Consider the following 17038-nt stretch of genomic DNA (forward strand, 5'->3'; position numbering starts at 1 on the left):
TAGATGGCATAAATGCATGTATAATGTATTTGTCGAACGAAAACGAGACAACAATAAAACAATATCCAGTTCTCAGAACTACAAAGTAGTAGCAGATAAAATAACATTAGTATTTTTTCAAAAAGAGAAAGTGGGTGAAAAGCTATACCAACAGTTCCAAAGCATAATAATTTCACATTCAGTTCCTTCTAAAGCATACAAACAAACCATACATACCCAAAACAGAGTATGGGAATCTAATTTTTTCTGAAGAATGTTATCTAGCCATAAAAATTACCTTAAAAAAAAGTATTCACAAATTCTGAAACATAGACAACAGAAGTTGTTCTCACTCAAAATCCCTATAGCATCCTTCACTTAATTATTTAATGAGCAAGTTCCACTACATTAGATTTCTTTAAAATCATCACTTTATAAACTAACGTCATTGGCTGTAACAGTTAAGACTTTCAATTTCTGAGATAAATCTGGAGTAAGACTTCTTAGGCACAGATAAAATAAATGCTGAAACTGTAAAGCGAATATTAGTGGAATATTTTCATTACAGATAGCAGCTGAGTATAACATACCATAGCAGTGTCTAGTACTCCACCTTGCTTCTGTATGTGCTTACCAAGATGCCTACCAAAGGAAGGGGATTTATTACCTTACACCTCAAATTCAAGGGTGGGGTAAAGCAACTCGATTACTAGAGTATATTAAAGCAGACTAAAATCCATGAAGTCCAAAGACTGCAGTGTTAAGGGCATTAATAACACAATGCTAGATAAACAAATTACTCAATCTTGTATTCTCTCAGAAATACACTTAAGTCCACATGTCTTCACTTAGCTTTTGGAATAGGTAAGTAACCAAACTTAATTCCCTTATTGTCTTACATTTACAAACAGCACATGCAGCTCCCTTACGACAGTTCCTCAGAGACAAAAAGAAAACCAGAAACTGCTATAATCTTGTGCCAGGAAACCTCCTCTGTCACCTGATCTTTCCCTACCATTGAAGCAACATGATATTTACAAGAGAAACAGAGCTTCTTCACAAAATTCAAACTTTAAAAATCCAAGTAATACTAGCTAATGCAAGTGGAACCACTCAGTCACACAGAATGCCTTGCAAGGCAGATACTATAACTGAATTAAACAGTTCTTCATTAGCCACCTGATATTGAAAACATGGGATCTCAATAAGCTTCAGAAATATCCTCATAAAATCAGTCTCTCAGTTTTTACTTTAAAATATTCTCAACAGATAGCAGTAGGATGACTGCACTGTCAAGTAATAACTGAGCTCCTAATTCATTCCAATAATCTGTTACATCCACACCACATAAGTGCTATTCACTCCTAAATTCTCTTTTAGAGTAAGCCAGCAAGTTTCCTATAAAACAAACAAACAAAAAGCTGTGGTTCTGAGGATAGCTCACTCCAATGAGCCCTCCTGAAAAGCAGAAGTAAGAGTCCATGAGGCAGACTACTGCACCAGTAGGAAAGTGCACTACTTCCTACACACTGCCTGGACGCTATCCTAACAGACCCTGACTTCTGAAGCATCTCCATGTTCTCCTGCTCCTGCACTGAGTACGCAACATAAATCCTCAGTTTCACACTTAATACACCACCTGGCAGTTGCAGGATAACAGTCACTTTTTTCCCCAGATTCAGAGTGTCTGAAGGAACCACAACTAAGCAACTGCATTTTCAGGCCGCAGGATCACCCAGGCTCACAGGAGACCCATGACCAACTGCTACGTGGAACGTTCACAGCCAGGCTGCTTTGGAGGATTGTCATCCACGGAGTGGACATAAGCACTTGGCCAGGAACCGAATGCATTTTGTAGTCCATGGATTATCTCAGTCTTTTTTTTAGACTCCATCATAATCACAGCTTTCTTCAGGTAAGCAAATAAATAGAAAACCATTCTCAACCTCTTAGGATTTTTGGTTTTCCAGGCAGGACTAAGCTTCTCACTTCCTCACAGTCCAAATCACTTACAACACAGCAAAATAAGACAACAACATTTAACAAATTGTACACGGCTCATGGTGAACCATTGCTCAGCTTCTATTCATAACACCTTCTACAGATCTGTCATACACGCTAGGAAAATAGACTAGAATATTTGCAAAAAAAACCAAACCAAACCCCAAAATAAAACCCACCAACATTAATTCTTTGAGAGATTCACTTATGCAGGAATTTCCAAAATGAAGTATATAATATAGTGAAACACAAGTTACCAAAGCTTTACGAAATGTGGCAAAATAAATGAATACGAGTTGCATTGAGAAACTTAATTTATTTTCTAATGAAATTATGTATTTTCAAACCTAAGATATAAATATGTCTCTGATTGGCAACATCAGAACTGCTTCTAGCTGCCTTAGAGAGGGAGCAAGTCTGGAGCACTGTGGTTTGTATCATACCTGGACTGTACCTGGGCACACCACCATCAGCTCTTCAGAAAGCTGGGCTGATACAGAGCATGCCTCATGAGCACACGACACTAGCAGCAGAACAAGCCAGTCTACTTTCTACAGTGGCTTCCCACAGGGTATCATGTCATGTAAGCTCTTTATCTTCACCTGCCAGGCTCACTACTTCTAAAGAACCCATATAAAGCTCTAGAGTATCTACTGTGGATCATCAAAAAAGCACAACAAAAATTACCTGAAAATTCCTTATGTCTGACAGAAGCAATATGACCACTATGAGCAACCAGTACAAGGTGAGGCAACAATAACCTAAGAAAAAACCCAAGGTCAAGAAATTTTTTTTTTTCCAACTGCAACTACAACTTGAAGAATACTATGGGAAGGCACCAAGACTCAAATCTTTAATTATAGCCAGCTTGTCTCCAAAGTAGCTCTAGTCACTAAACAAGGAACTATCCTAACCAACTCAGATGATATTTTATATTCTTTTCTTCAGTAAGGAAATAAGGAAACTGCCAACTCCACAGATATATAAAATAAAATTTAAAGTACATTCACACACTTTAACAGATGCATCGAGAAGTGAATATACTTCAGAAACATTATTGTTGCTATTATTTAACACCTCTCATCTTTGAAAGATAAGAAAGAAATTAATAGACTTAGCATTTTGTATGCTATGAAAAAAATTCACTCATCCTAGTATTTGCAAGAGCGCTAGCATTACCAGATCCTCTTTCAAATCTTTTCCTATTTAGTTTGCTGTCAAATACCAGAAAAATTTTCATCTGAAGTTCAACTGTAAAATATCTGGGGGCATCTTGATTTCATATAAATGAGATGCCTGCTACATTTTTGGATGCTTTTAAAATGCATTGGTCCTACTGAAAAAAACAGCTTCTATGTGTAATAGATTGTTATCTTCCTTTTCACAACAAAGCATCAGGGGGCCAGTTGCTTCTGCCTATGCAAGTAGAGGCCACACCTCTCTTCCAGACTGTGCTAAATTACTGGACAGCAGGATAGACGATTTTATGGACATGGCACCTTAAAATTCTGCAAGGTATAAATATGCAACAAATGGCAGATTCTTTTACGATGCTCAGTGGCTGCATCCTCCTTCTCATTAGCTGAGAGGTAATTTCTTTCAATGCACAAGATCCTGTTCCCTCACACTGCAGCCTTCCTACCTACAGCTATTCCATGTTGCAGGATTTTCTAGAGCTGCTGCCAAAGTTTAGACAGCTAAGTGGCTATCATTCAGAGCAGTACTCACTGGAACAGGCATGCATTGTATCGCAAAAAGTCGTATTAGTGAATTAATGTTGCATGCCAATTACACAGTAATTCCTGATTCACTTTTCCGCACAAAGTATTAAAGAAGAAACCAAGTTGTACTGTTCCATTTGCACAACCACAACACAGATGTGGTCCTGAAAACTTGCTTTCATCTTGTATACATTAGAACAGACCACAGGCTACTTTCACTGTAATTGTACTGAAAAAGATGAAGAAATCAGCAAATCTAATGGTAACTGTGACCATGAAATCAGCTGAAGAAAACTCTTCAGACTATCATCTTCAGTGTATTCAACTGTTACAGATTACTTGGCTAACTGAGTAGCTGCAAAGATTGTTGACAAGATACTTAAAACTCATATTGAAACACTGAAATTACAACATAGCTATGCTATTTAAAGATTATTACTAAAGCATTACTAATGAAAAAAATTTTGTAACAGGTAAGCTTTGGCATTTGTTTGTCTGCAGTATTTTCAGATTAGCAGGAAGTTGATAAAGATTTTCAGCCTTTTTCAGTTGGATGATCTTTTGCAAGTTATGAAATTTTCTAGATGGGACAACAAAAGAAAAACTTCAGCGAAAATTGAGGAATTTGTCTGTAAAGCTTTGAAGGGGGTGAGGAAACTGGTGGTTCTTTCATAGGAGCTAAACACCTACCCAGTGAAAAAGGTGATGAGAAAGCACATGTGTGTATAGGGGGCTGAGATCAAGGTATCTGTTGCTTTCCCAGGCCCAGCTACTGGGGGTAAAGTGACTTATAAAGCCCACCATTACTCACATAATTCATCCCCATGACACGACAGTCCAGGCTCTAATAGAAGTGACTCGGTAGAAGGAACACTCATTTATACTGTGTTACATTTAATTTGAGATGTAGAAGAATAACAGCAAATGCTGCTGCTGAATGAACCTTTAATTTGACCTTGCCACACGAGTTTTTGTTGTGGGGTGGTTTTTTTGTTTGGGGTTTTTTTTTTTTTTTTACATTAGGGTTTTTAGAGAGTCTGGAACCATGACTTAACATATATATGATGTATTTAAATTATAAATAATAGCAGAATGCAAGTTCAACAGTATGAATTTTATATTTGCAACATAAAATGCATCACAGATCTGAACAATACACTCATTCATGTTTAGCCACATAAACCAGTTGTTTCAACACCAGTTACCAACATTAGACATTAAAAAAATATCATTGTTATGACCAAAAGTTTTAACATAAGGTATATTATTTATTATCAACCTACATATAAAATCTCTTCCTTATGCAGTATTTCACTCACAGAATTTTTACAGATGCTCATCAGCATTACATGAGAATGCCGCATACAATAATGGATTTATTTGAAAAAATCTACAAAATAAAAGTATTGTAAGCAAGATGAAACTAGCACCTCATTGTATAAAAAAGATTCCAGATTTAGCATTCTTAACTGCACAGGCATCCTTCCACTCTGTTTAAAAATTATATATAAAGAAAAACTACAGGAGATTCTCTGCTACCAAGTGCAATTTGACTGCAGAATGATTTAAACAGGGAAGGTTGGGTGTTTGTGGGATGGTGGTGGGGTGGTTTTGTTTGTTTGGCCTTTTGGAGTTGGTTTGGTTTTTCAAAAGAACAGATACTTAGGCATAAAAAAAAAATAGAGAGGCTACTTCACAATCAGCATAAGCACATTTAACTTAAATTGCTACTTAAAGACACAATCCCACTCCTCCCTGCACTTCAATTCCTGCATTATGTTGGCTCTACAGACACATCACTGTCAAGTGAGTGAAGCAACCTGCCAGACTCTTGATTTGGCAAGTTTGCTTTCAGACAGATCGATGAGATAATCCAATTTACCCTGTGACTTCACGATCACTAGAAGCAACAGGAATAAGGAAATGATGAAGCTAGAGTTGCAGGGAGGGCAGACTACCCTTTCCAGAAGCAAAAGCTTAGATCAGCATAAACTTATCAGGAATCATATCTCATGGGGTTGTAATGATTTAGTGCACTTTCTGCTACAAGTTTCTCCACTCCCCTGACATTCTCCTCCCTGAGGTCAGCTTTCCACTGTCTCAGTGTGACATGGTTTCATAATATAAGGTATTTTACAGCAATCCTGGCTTGACATATTCTCCCTCAACACACACACCCTCTTCTCCACTTATTCCCACCCCTGGCTCAGCTAAACCTGTTCATCTGTTTCCTGTTACATCCTCAAGCAGTTGAAGGAACAGATCAGATTTAAAGACAGTTTCCATTGCAAAGTTTTCTTTTAAGGCTATGTAGTCTGACATGCATTTACAATACAATAGAAGCAAGACTACTTTTTACTAATCCCATTCTTGTCCTCTGACTACCACCTCTGCTCAAGAAAAGCACCCAAAAAAGTGGTCCCAACTCAGCATCTAAAAAGTCACCCCTTTTTGTTGGATTGTTTCTCACACAGAATAGTACTCTGAGCCTGCTCACAGTGAAGCCAAAGAAATATTTGTATCAACATAGTGCAAGAAGCAACACAGGAGCAGGACAGTGCTATTTTTGGCAACGATATGATCTTAAGTGCACGTCAGCACACAACTTCAAGCCAAATCAGTTCCCTGATCTGGTTCACGCCACACTCGCTGTGCAGCACAGGCAGTTACACTGGAAGAACGAAGAAGAAAGTATCCTTCAGGAACAAATAACAAAGAACAGATTAATACCTTAGACTGATATTACTGAGCACTCTGTATCATGAAATTAGAGTTTAATATTTCATATCTGACTGATGGCTCAGTTAGCATAAGTTTAAGCAGGCAGGCTGTTTCCTTCCTTTTGTCTGTCAGTATTTTCAAGTATCTCTTCGTATTTGATAAATTGATTTCAATATATATGAAACTAAAGAAACAATGAGGTATACAAATTTACACGGAATTCACAAAAACTTATTCTGTATTAGCCTAGATCTCACACAACAATTTTTTCTTCATTGTATGATTATGAAATTGAAGAAAGAGAAATGAAAAAATGTGAGTTTTACCAGAAAGTTACATTACAAAAGAAGTTACAGGGTAAGCAGCTACCAAGCACAGGACAAAGTGAACACAAAAAGAGGAAGCAAGGAAAGTATAAATCCAAGACAGCGGTCCGTTCAGGACTTTGCAATTCACTCTCTACCCTACAGTACTGATCTTTAATATATTAGTAACTACTAATTACATCAATATTCATTGACATTTTTATTAAATAATTTCAATTTTAGATTGAGAAATTTTCAGCTTTTTCATTCTTCTTGCTCCTGAGCAACATAAAGAATATTGACTGAAAATTATAGAGAAAGTCTTGAAGTATTTGGGTTCCTGACTGTTGTATTTAAATGGCTAAATTTCACTTACTTTATTCTTTTCTGAAGAAAACATTGCATATACTCCCTATGAATATGAAAAATCCCCCTTTTCATGTTTTGAATCTGTAGTTATTGGTCTTGTTACAGGCCAATTTTGTACACATGAAAGATTAATGGACTGAGCTGTTCACTTGATTTTTATTCTTTTCTTCTAAAATATTTGAGTTTTTTCAAAGAGCAGCAGCACCTAATTTACACATGCATTTATTTTTTTAAAAGTAATTTTATGGCTAAGCATTATAAACAAAATTATATGGAATTATTAAACATAATAGTATGGAATTATATGAATTTACTAACTGAACGTTTTTCAAATAATTTTAACTTGATTTGAATACGGAAAAGTGCAGCAACAAATCGGCACCAACTTCTTATTTATGAACAGTATGATGTGCAGTTGAAAACTTAAAACTAGATGTACACAAGGCTGCTTAGACCTCAGGTTAAACGGCACATTGTTACTCATGGCATTTTTTACTGATCAAGAAACCAGGTTACACAACCGGCCATGGCAGCACAGGATATTTGTTGCTCTATATCTGCATGAAGTCCTTGCCTTGCTACTAGCAGGGCTGCCTTTTTTTTTTTTCTTCCCCCCTCTCTCCCTCCTCCCCCCCGCAACGTTTCTAAGTATAGTGACAACCTCATCAGGGTTTACTAGTAGCAGCGCAAGCTCGGTGAAAACCTGGGAAATCTAACTGGAAACATGAGAGAGCGCTTTATTTGGCAGTGCTAAAAAAACCTGGGGACAAATGGCTCAGCAGTGGTGGAAGTGCAGGCTGCACAATCAATAGGCAGAGAGCCGGATAGAGGCTCCCTCCACCACCGGATCGACAATCGACAGCTGAGAGACTATTTTTTGCAATGGTTGACTAAATATGGTCAGGGAAGAGAGAGGCACAAGAGAGCCTGTTTGCCTGGGAGTGCATGTTTCAAATGCTTAGCTGCCTATAAAGCCGTAACAGTTTTGCTCGTGCCCTCTGAGTGGGAAATACGGTTACTGTCTTCTGTAGTGTGTGTGCGGGAGCCCTGACCTCGCAAGCAGACTTGACCTCTGAAGATGGAAAGTAGCTTCAACACAGACCTGCCTACAGTTAAGCCTGGAAACACAACCTCAAGCAAGAAAAGATGCAGTGCAATATCTAAGGAACTAGAAGAAACCAATATTTGCCGGGGGAGGGGGGAGACGATCACGCTTTTTTTTGGTGCCTTTTTTTTTTTGGAAGCGAGTCCAACTTTTGGGGGCTCAGTTTGTTTTTTTGTTGGGTTTTTTTTTTTCCGCCTGTGATTATTTCCATCTGACAGTGGGCTAAGTTCACCTTCCCTTGGCTTCCTAGCATCTATCCTTGGAGTCTTAACTCTCAGTCCAGCAGACATAAGGTATAATTTCTATACAACATCATCCATATTTTAGCATTCCAAGAAAGGCAGCAGGTGCCAATTAGGCACCGGTCTTTATGCTTTTTTTTTTTTTAAGTTTTATCTATTTAAGGTGGTGAAGTACTGTATGCACCGACATTCGCCCCCCCTTGTCTCCCCCTCCCATGTAATGAAGAGCTGATTCAGCGAATAGAGTGAGAGAGCACTCAGGATGAGATGGCTGCTGCTGATGTGTCTCTAGGTCATTACCTCTCTTCCAACTGCAAATGCTGCATGATACTAAGCTTACAGGTAATAGAACATCAGGAGACCTGCATTATTCTGCACGTTTAAAGGATGCCTATGACTTTCTGCATGTATAACTTATTTACTAGAATGTTTTTTTTATTGTTATATTAATCCCTCTACTCTGGGAACAGCTTAATTTTGAGTGTGCTAAAGTACCAAGCATTTGTAGTGTAAAGAGCAGGTTGAAAGAAAACAACATTAGTGCAAATTTCATAGCAAAAAAACCAAACCCAACTTGCTTGGTAGGCAGAATTCTTTTTAAAGAAGATAAACTCTAAAATTGCAATGCCATTAACTGATTGTTCATTTCAGTGAAATATATTCCTATCTTCCTATGCACAACTAAAAAAAAAATTACCAACTTTTAAAATAAAATCTAATAAACAGTGTGGTAGTGGAATGCTGAGTTCTCAAGTAGGTCTAAGCAAAATTTTCAAGGTGCTTTATCTCAGATGTACATGAAAACAACCTACTTAAAAACTAGAATGTGACTGCTGTGATTCTAATGCTGCATTGCTGTTTCTCCTTGTAGTACTGTGCTAGCTACTGCTACAGTCTGATTTGCTCTCTATCAGCTGCACTAGGTTTTTGCCATGAGCTGCAGAAATTCTTACTTCCTCTGCTCTCAGCTTTCCTTACGACTATTACATTTACTAATATTTAAGCTTATTTTAAATTTACCTGTAAAAGCAAAGCTTACTCTTCACTGTAAGCCCAATCAGCTCCTGAAATACAAATTAAGCATCCATCCATAAGCTATATCTGACAGCCCCTTAGAAGTCAGACCCATACTGTATGTCAAATATTTAACTAGCACTCCAAACCAAGGTGCACAGAGTCTGACGAAACAGGGTTAAACTTGGCATTTGTTTCTCTGAGGTTTTTTTTTTTTTTAGTTGTCAAATATTTCAAGTGTGGACAACATTTTGACTGAAGCAGGTGAGTGCCAATTTTAAAAACATGAGAAAAGCTGCTTGCAGAAGTGTTGAATAGGTATTAGCTTTCACATGTGACCTTCGGCCTAACAATCCAAATCCTGTCACAGCAGTTAGAGGTTGTTTTCTTAATTCAATGTCATCATCTTTATGAAAAGCAGGTCACCAGTGGCATATGCTGTTGTTAGTTAGTTTGTTTGTTTTTTTTTTAAACCACTCTGAACTACAGCAGAAATAAGTATAAACCTGCAAAGAGTTTGTAGAATACCGGACGGGATGCAAAAAGCATGGAAGTGAGACTGGGGAGGGTAGGAAAATAAGTTTGTAACTGCCATATTAGACGAGTCTATACTTCCCTTCAGGACACTAGATGCAAACTGTACACCAGCATGGAAATCTGCTAGAAGACCTGGGAGGAAGCTGAAGTTTTTACAGTGGAATACAACTACAAATTCCAAGAAAACACATTGCAAAGCTACCAGCGATTCAACTCTCCAGTCAAACGTGGTCACTCAGAACGAACAGCAAGAGGCTGCAAAAATCTGGAAAAGCACTTCTAATGTCCATGCCATCCCAGAACAGTGAACTATAACTGGCTTTAAGCCACTGTGCAGGTAAATTGTATTGCAAAGTTCAGTTAGAATAGTAAGTTTATTTTCTAACATCAGTTAATCATAACATTGCTCTTCCAAAGAATTGTCAGCCTGAGTTTTACCTAATGACAGCAACGGAAAGCAGCAAAATACTTTTCAGGTTCATCTGACAGGTAGTTGAGCAACTCTATGTGTACCTGCTCAGAGTACATACTTCTTTATGTACCCATATGAACATACAATGCTATGGAATGTAAAGAAGTATGTATTTTTGGCAGGCACAGAACAACCAGTAAGAGGAAACTAAACAGCTGTTGGAAGAAACAGGTTTCCCTCTTGTTTGAATGACATTCATGTGACAAATTAACTTGCTAAGGGTCAGCTGGTATTGCCAAAATAACCCGTACTTGTTAGTAACAAATCACATAACATTAAATTAAGTGACTGTAAAAGTGGGTAGAAAGAACTGTTCACAGCTGATAAGCAGAAAATTAGTTGTAAACAAAGAATTCAAAACAAGGCTGGAAATGAACCCTTGAAATGCATTGATTAAGATTGCAGCATAGCTGCAAAATTCATCATCGCCAGTACTCCTCACTTAATAGATCCTAAACTAATCTTAAAAGCCTGATTATCAAAACATATCTCATTAAAAACAAACCATTATTTTATTAATCACAGCCAGTTCTGTGTACTTCAGATGGTAGTATTTAAATTTACATCTACCATAGAGTATTTAACCTACACGTTGCAACTAGGACACAAGTAGAAACAGCTAAGAAATTAAGACTGTGATGTAAAGAAAAGGATAGCCAAAATAATTGAGTATGATAACTTCTGCAATTTAATATGTGAGACTTAAGTTAGAATTTTCTCCTAATCAGCACTTCTTATGCTCACTGAGCTCTTCGATACAAAGTGCAGTGTCAGGTTTATGCACAGAAAGTGACAATACAGAGATTTCTAGGCCACAGTTGCTAGTCAGCGGGTTAAAGCTATTGACAGATTCCTAAACGAAAACACAAGTGACAACTACAACCTAGAAGGTAAGTTATCTTAAATACTATTTTCAAATAAGCTGAATTTGTTTTAAATTCAAATTTAAGAAAATTGGCCATGAAAATATGACTTTGTAGCATCCAGGAAATTGAGAACTACACAAGAAACAGTCCTGCAACAGTTTCAAGTTCTGAAAGCAATATTAATTAAACTATACCAGTGCATACCATCCCTAAGTAAGGACACTCAACATCAAATTCAGGAATAAGGAAAAATATGAGGAAAGACCTCCTGGCTCATCAATCTAGCCATTCCTATTCATGACAGCAGCCTTCTAAAAGCAGTTAAACAGGATACATCCATGATAAGTAGACACAATTGGCCCAAATTAAAGATTCTAACTCTACCCCTGTGCTTACTAAAATGTCTGGGAGAAAAAAAAAGGCAATGCACCATTTTTAGATGGAGAATCTTATTTTTAAATACTCACACAATTCTCAAATACCTAATACTATACATAGTCTGCTATTTTTATTACCTGAAACTACAAAATAACATATATACAAGAAGAAACATTATCCTATTAGAACCATTTTCTTAAGTAAAATATTGCTGTTTGTTTTAAAGCTATTTATCTTATGAGAAGATACTTTGGCATGAAGACTGCAGTACCTTAACATCTAAATTAAAACCTGTTTTTCAGTGGGAAACAAACCAAATGGTAGTAGCTTTTCTAAATGGAGCAATGCTACTGAACTTGATCATGCTCACAGAAGCAATTTGGTATTACACAGGGCTTAATTGCTAACCATTTAGTTCTGTTCCTGAAGAGTTCCTGCCACCAATTGATTTGGCTTCCACTATATAATCAGACCAACTTTTTAACAGCTTAAATTTGTTTTGAAAGGTTTTTGGTAACAATTCATTTCTTTCTTGTCTCCTTTGTATAACATTGCAATGCTATTCTGAAACAAAATGACAGTTCAGAGTGTTACAAAAGTTAAAATTATATGTTGACATTGCTTCCTGCTAGTTCATGTTAGCATATCTCTAAGAATACATATTCAGTCACTCTAAAATGTCACATCCATCACTTAGATCAGCTGTTCAATTTTAACTGAGCACACGTTGAACTTTGGGCATCTGCTGACACAGTTGTAACTCAAACATTTCAACTGTGTGACTGACAGGGATAACAGATGCTGACATTATCAAATGCTACACAGCTTTTTTTCCACAGCCGTTTTTTGTCCCGATATGGCCAGTACATGAAACTGTATTGCCATCCAAAAGCGCACTTGAGCAGCTGTATCTGTAAAACAGTTCCTGTATAACTGGTAAAAATAGAAACTAATTTTATAGCTATCTTTAATGCTTTAGTCCAAGTGACACACCTGCTATGTTTCTATTAGGATACATGGGGTTGGGAATATATTTACATAAATCTTCTCACCCAGTATCAGACTATGCAACAGATGTAGACTATACTTGACATACTCATCACTAGTGAATGGCTTGAACCAAGGTTGCCCCCCTACTTCCCGCTGCAGTCAAAGCTCAAAAAGAATTCAGCATACAACATAAAAGAGCTACGTGAGCATGCACAAACGTATCAAGGACCTTAATTTAGAAGAAACCAGATGCAACCCCAGATAATTCTTTAGAAACTGTATTTTTCTGGCATTAAACCTTTTTACATATACAATCAGAGTAAAAAAAAAAAAATCTATTCTGCTCTATTATATAATCATTCCTAAAAGTTAATACTAACCAGAGATATAGTAATGGAATTGAAAGCACTTGACATTTATACTTGTGCTAACCAACTACAGCATTAAAGCAGCTGCAAAAGGGAACCTGCCAGAAAATGAATGGGGGGGAGGATGGGGAGGAACAGAAACCTTCTTCCCAGTAAAGTTTAACATAAAGAGGCAAGGGAGCTTTACATGAGTGGAAATTCTAAGACTACATTTTCTGATCCCTACTCTAGAATTTCATTATTGCAGACATAAAAAAGTTAAAACTGTAACTATAATTTGATTTGAGACTCATTCAAAGAGCCACAAGGAAATACTCAAGGAAGGAACAAACCTGGATACTGTACAGGCCTTTCTGATACACATCTTTCCATTTTGCTGTCTCCAAATTAGTGAAGAAATTTAAATTTGCATTGGACTAGAAACAAAATGTGTAACACAGAAGAAAGCCACATATTCTTTGTGAACTGTTCATGTACTTAAAGTGTTACTGAATTATAACCTTCCTGCACTCCAATGCTTTGCTAAAGCTGGTAAAATGGAACCAAATCACCTCTTCAATGGATTTGGTCCCCTTCAACCAGCTGTAGCTATGCATTGATCACTACAAGATTTCTCATATTTTTAAAACTGGACACTAAGTCTGCACAGAGTAATTATGCAGTCCTCTCTGCAGTTGAGTTCAATTATTCTAGGCAGTTTGAAGATAGAAGGTAACAAGAAATGTAGTAAATTCTATATTCCAAAATTTCAAGGTTTTATCTGTAAATAAACAGCTACTGGTGTTTAATAGTCTGTCCATGTTCAGTGAAAACTGATCTCTTATAACCTTTATAAAGAAGATGAGTAAACAGTGAAATAAACACATTTTCCAATGATTCATGTCTCTTGTATTTTTCCTCAAGTCTGTTGCCCTTTGTAACAGAACTGACCAAAAAACCCGATCAAAAGGAAGCCATCATGAACAATATTGGCAATGGAGGGAAAGTCTGCTTTCCGGGCACCTCGTTTCCCATGCCTACACCCCCACCCCTTTTTTTTTTTTTAATTGCACAAGGCAGGAAACTCCACAGGGTAGGAAGTCTGGCTGCCATCTTGCACATGCTGGGCTTATTATTTACTATTTAAAGATAATGAATTTGTCACTGACCTCAACAGCTACAGGCTAATCTGCCATCTAATTATAGGTCTCCTCATGGAGATTATATTCTTTCTCCAAATCAACCTGAACAAAAGTCTGCTTTCAAAGCATTTTCCGACATAATACTTTAATAAGAGGTTTTAGGAGCATGCTTTTTTTGCACTCAGCTTCAACCAAGCTTCAACCTACACTTACTGTCAGAACTGCAAATATAAATGCAAAAAGTCCCTTTTACTGCTTTAGAAAATAATTGTACAACTCTTTGATTACGTCACAACTTGTCTCTGTGAGGACCTCCCTGACAATACAACACAAAAGTCCAAGACACTCATGAACACTAAGTACAGGTGAGAAACCCCACCTCTCAAATTACATCACTAAAACCAGTTAAAAATTCCACTGCCAACCAGTTCAAACTATCTGCAAGTCTAAAAACAAGCAGAAATCTACTAAATAAGACAACCATGGGGAAAAAGTATATTCCATTTTAAACCACAGTCTATGAACATCAAGATGACAAACTTCTTGCTACTGGACAGGAATGTGAAATCTGCATCTAACCCCAATATTTTAATTTTTTGTTTTAAATTCCAGCAGAATTCATTGCTCTGGAGAACTAGTCGTACGCATGTGCAAAGTCAGGTCAGCTCTAAGAACAGCCTCTATTTAAGACACTAGCAGCAGCGTGAATAAAGCTCTCTTCACAAGATACAATGCAAATCTAAAACTAACTGGGGCAACGGATATAAAATACGCCTACACTTCACAGTCATGTCTTCAGCTCAAAAATCTGAAGTCACAGGTATGTGAATAGATCAAACATAACCAAGAGTTGATAACATGGCAAAAATAACCAATCTGTACAGTATTTTCAAATTTTACTGTCCTTTTTTCAGTCTGAAAAATCTCATTAACACTGAAGAGGCAAAGTCTGCCAAGCTTTGAGGTTCACAGTACTTTGAAAAAAGTTCAAAATAAATGCACTTTTAACATGACTGAATCAGTTAAAAATCATGAACAAGAAACCATGTATTAAATAAAATCTTAACTTTCCCACACTTCATTTAAAATTTTTTAGTTCTATCTCCCACACATAAGTTTAAAGCTACCTACAGCATAAACCGAATAACGTCCATTCTACATTTCAACATCTTACATTAGCAAGAAAAACAAAAGTTCTGTTTCTGTACCAATTCACAAGGTATGAAGAGAAGCAAATTATTAAAAGAAGAAATATTCCACTAACAATAGGATGCTCTCCAAAACACACTATACCATGACTTCTGGAAGACACTGCCAAACTGTCATGGAAGATGAAGTGCTGAGAAAAATCTAAGCTATTTGACATAAATCACTATCTTTCTTACAATATTTATCTAACATTCAAATGTTTAAAATGGAATATATTTATTTTCATATGAAAAATGAAAGACTTTCAAATGTTCTTCTCAGCATAGTTCATGTAGGTTTTTTCTTGGAGATCTATCTCCCTACTGTTCATAAAGGTCAGAACTCAAGCAAGAAGCAGAATAGGTTTTGCACTGAAAATGAAATTAATTCCAAATACCTATTTGATATCAACTGTAAAAAATTCTGTAGACATCTAGTTCACTTTATTGTGGTATCCACGCACTTAACATGTGCATTTATTTTTTTTATCATTAACAAGGAAGATGGATGTGGACTTTATCAATACTTTCATACATAGCAGGTATTTTATTTTTAGGTATAGATATACACACATATGCAGATATTCATATATGTATATAAGCATGTATGTTTAACTTTTATAAAATAACATCTATAAAATAACATAATATATTTATATATTTGACCTTGAGGGGAATTTAGTGGACTGTATTCCATACAAGGCACCACAGCCTGAAGCCACAGGAACTCCAGTTTAGGTGAAACAGGAAAGCTTAGATTAGGAAAGATAGGTCCTTAAGTAAGGTTTCAAGCAGAATATATCATGTACTGCTTGTGATCTACACCAGCTACAAGCTAAAGTTCAGGGGGTTATTTTTAACAGTGTTTTAAATAGCTTGTGTTTAGTGCATTTAACAGATTAGTAATATCTATTGTTCTATATCAGATTAGAAAAACAAAGTGGCAAATACAAAACCTTTGGTTTCATTCAGAAACAGGCCACAACTACAGAATCAACAATGAAATGAACAACTATCACTAAAGTCTTAAAGAAAATAAAACTTAACTCCTAAATGAATCAAACTATTATAATTATTTTATTGGCCAGGGGATTTACTTTCATGAATTTCTTCCCAGGCTGATGTGCAAAATATCTAATGCGGTGAACAAATGAAACTGCTACTCTGTGATGGAGACAACATTCTCGCTTTTTACATGCTTCAGAAGTGCTCAGATATAACTGCAACCAAAAAAGTAGTTATCTAACAGCTTTAGATATCTAACTGTTCTAGATGCAAGTGAAACCCCATGTATGGGGGGAACCTACACAGGGTTCAAATCACTAATACTGTAAGAATATGCAAATATTTCCAATACAAACTTTTGTAAAGGAGAATGGACTCTGGGAAAAATTGCACTATGCCTCACATTCTACCAATCATCAAACTGACCCAGTCTCAACTACAGTTTGGATTCCTCCATCAAAGAAAAAGCCTGCTGCTCCTAAAACATTCACCCACAGAAAAATCTTCAGCATCCCTATGAAGAGCTTTTTTTCCATACCCTTTCCCTGCATCTCATATTGAGATCACTATCATGCAAACCAACTACCACAAGAGACTAGGGAAAGCATCGCAGAACAAAAAACTAACAAGAAAAACCCCACTTAGGTAACTGGAGAC

The 17038-nt window shown here is 36.6% G+C and overlaps 1 protein-coding gene across 1 annotated transcript in view; it reads right to left on the reverse strand.

Annotated features, from left to right (window-relative positions):
* Positions 1–17038, reverse strand: part of MIB1 (MIB E3 ubiquitin protein ligase 1) — an 80878-nt gene that overhangs the window by 22036 nt on the left and 41804 nt on the right. The window lies entirely within an intron of this gene.

The sequence above is a fragment of the Gavia stellata genome, chromosome 3, assembly GCF_030936135.1.
Source record: "Gavia stellata isolate bGavSte3 chromosome 3, bGavSte3.hap2, whole genome shotgun sequence".
Taxonomy (NCBI): domain Eukaryota; kingdom Metazoa; phylum Chordata; class Aves; order Gaviiformes; family Gaviidae; genus Gavia; species Gavia stellata.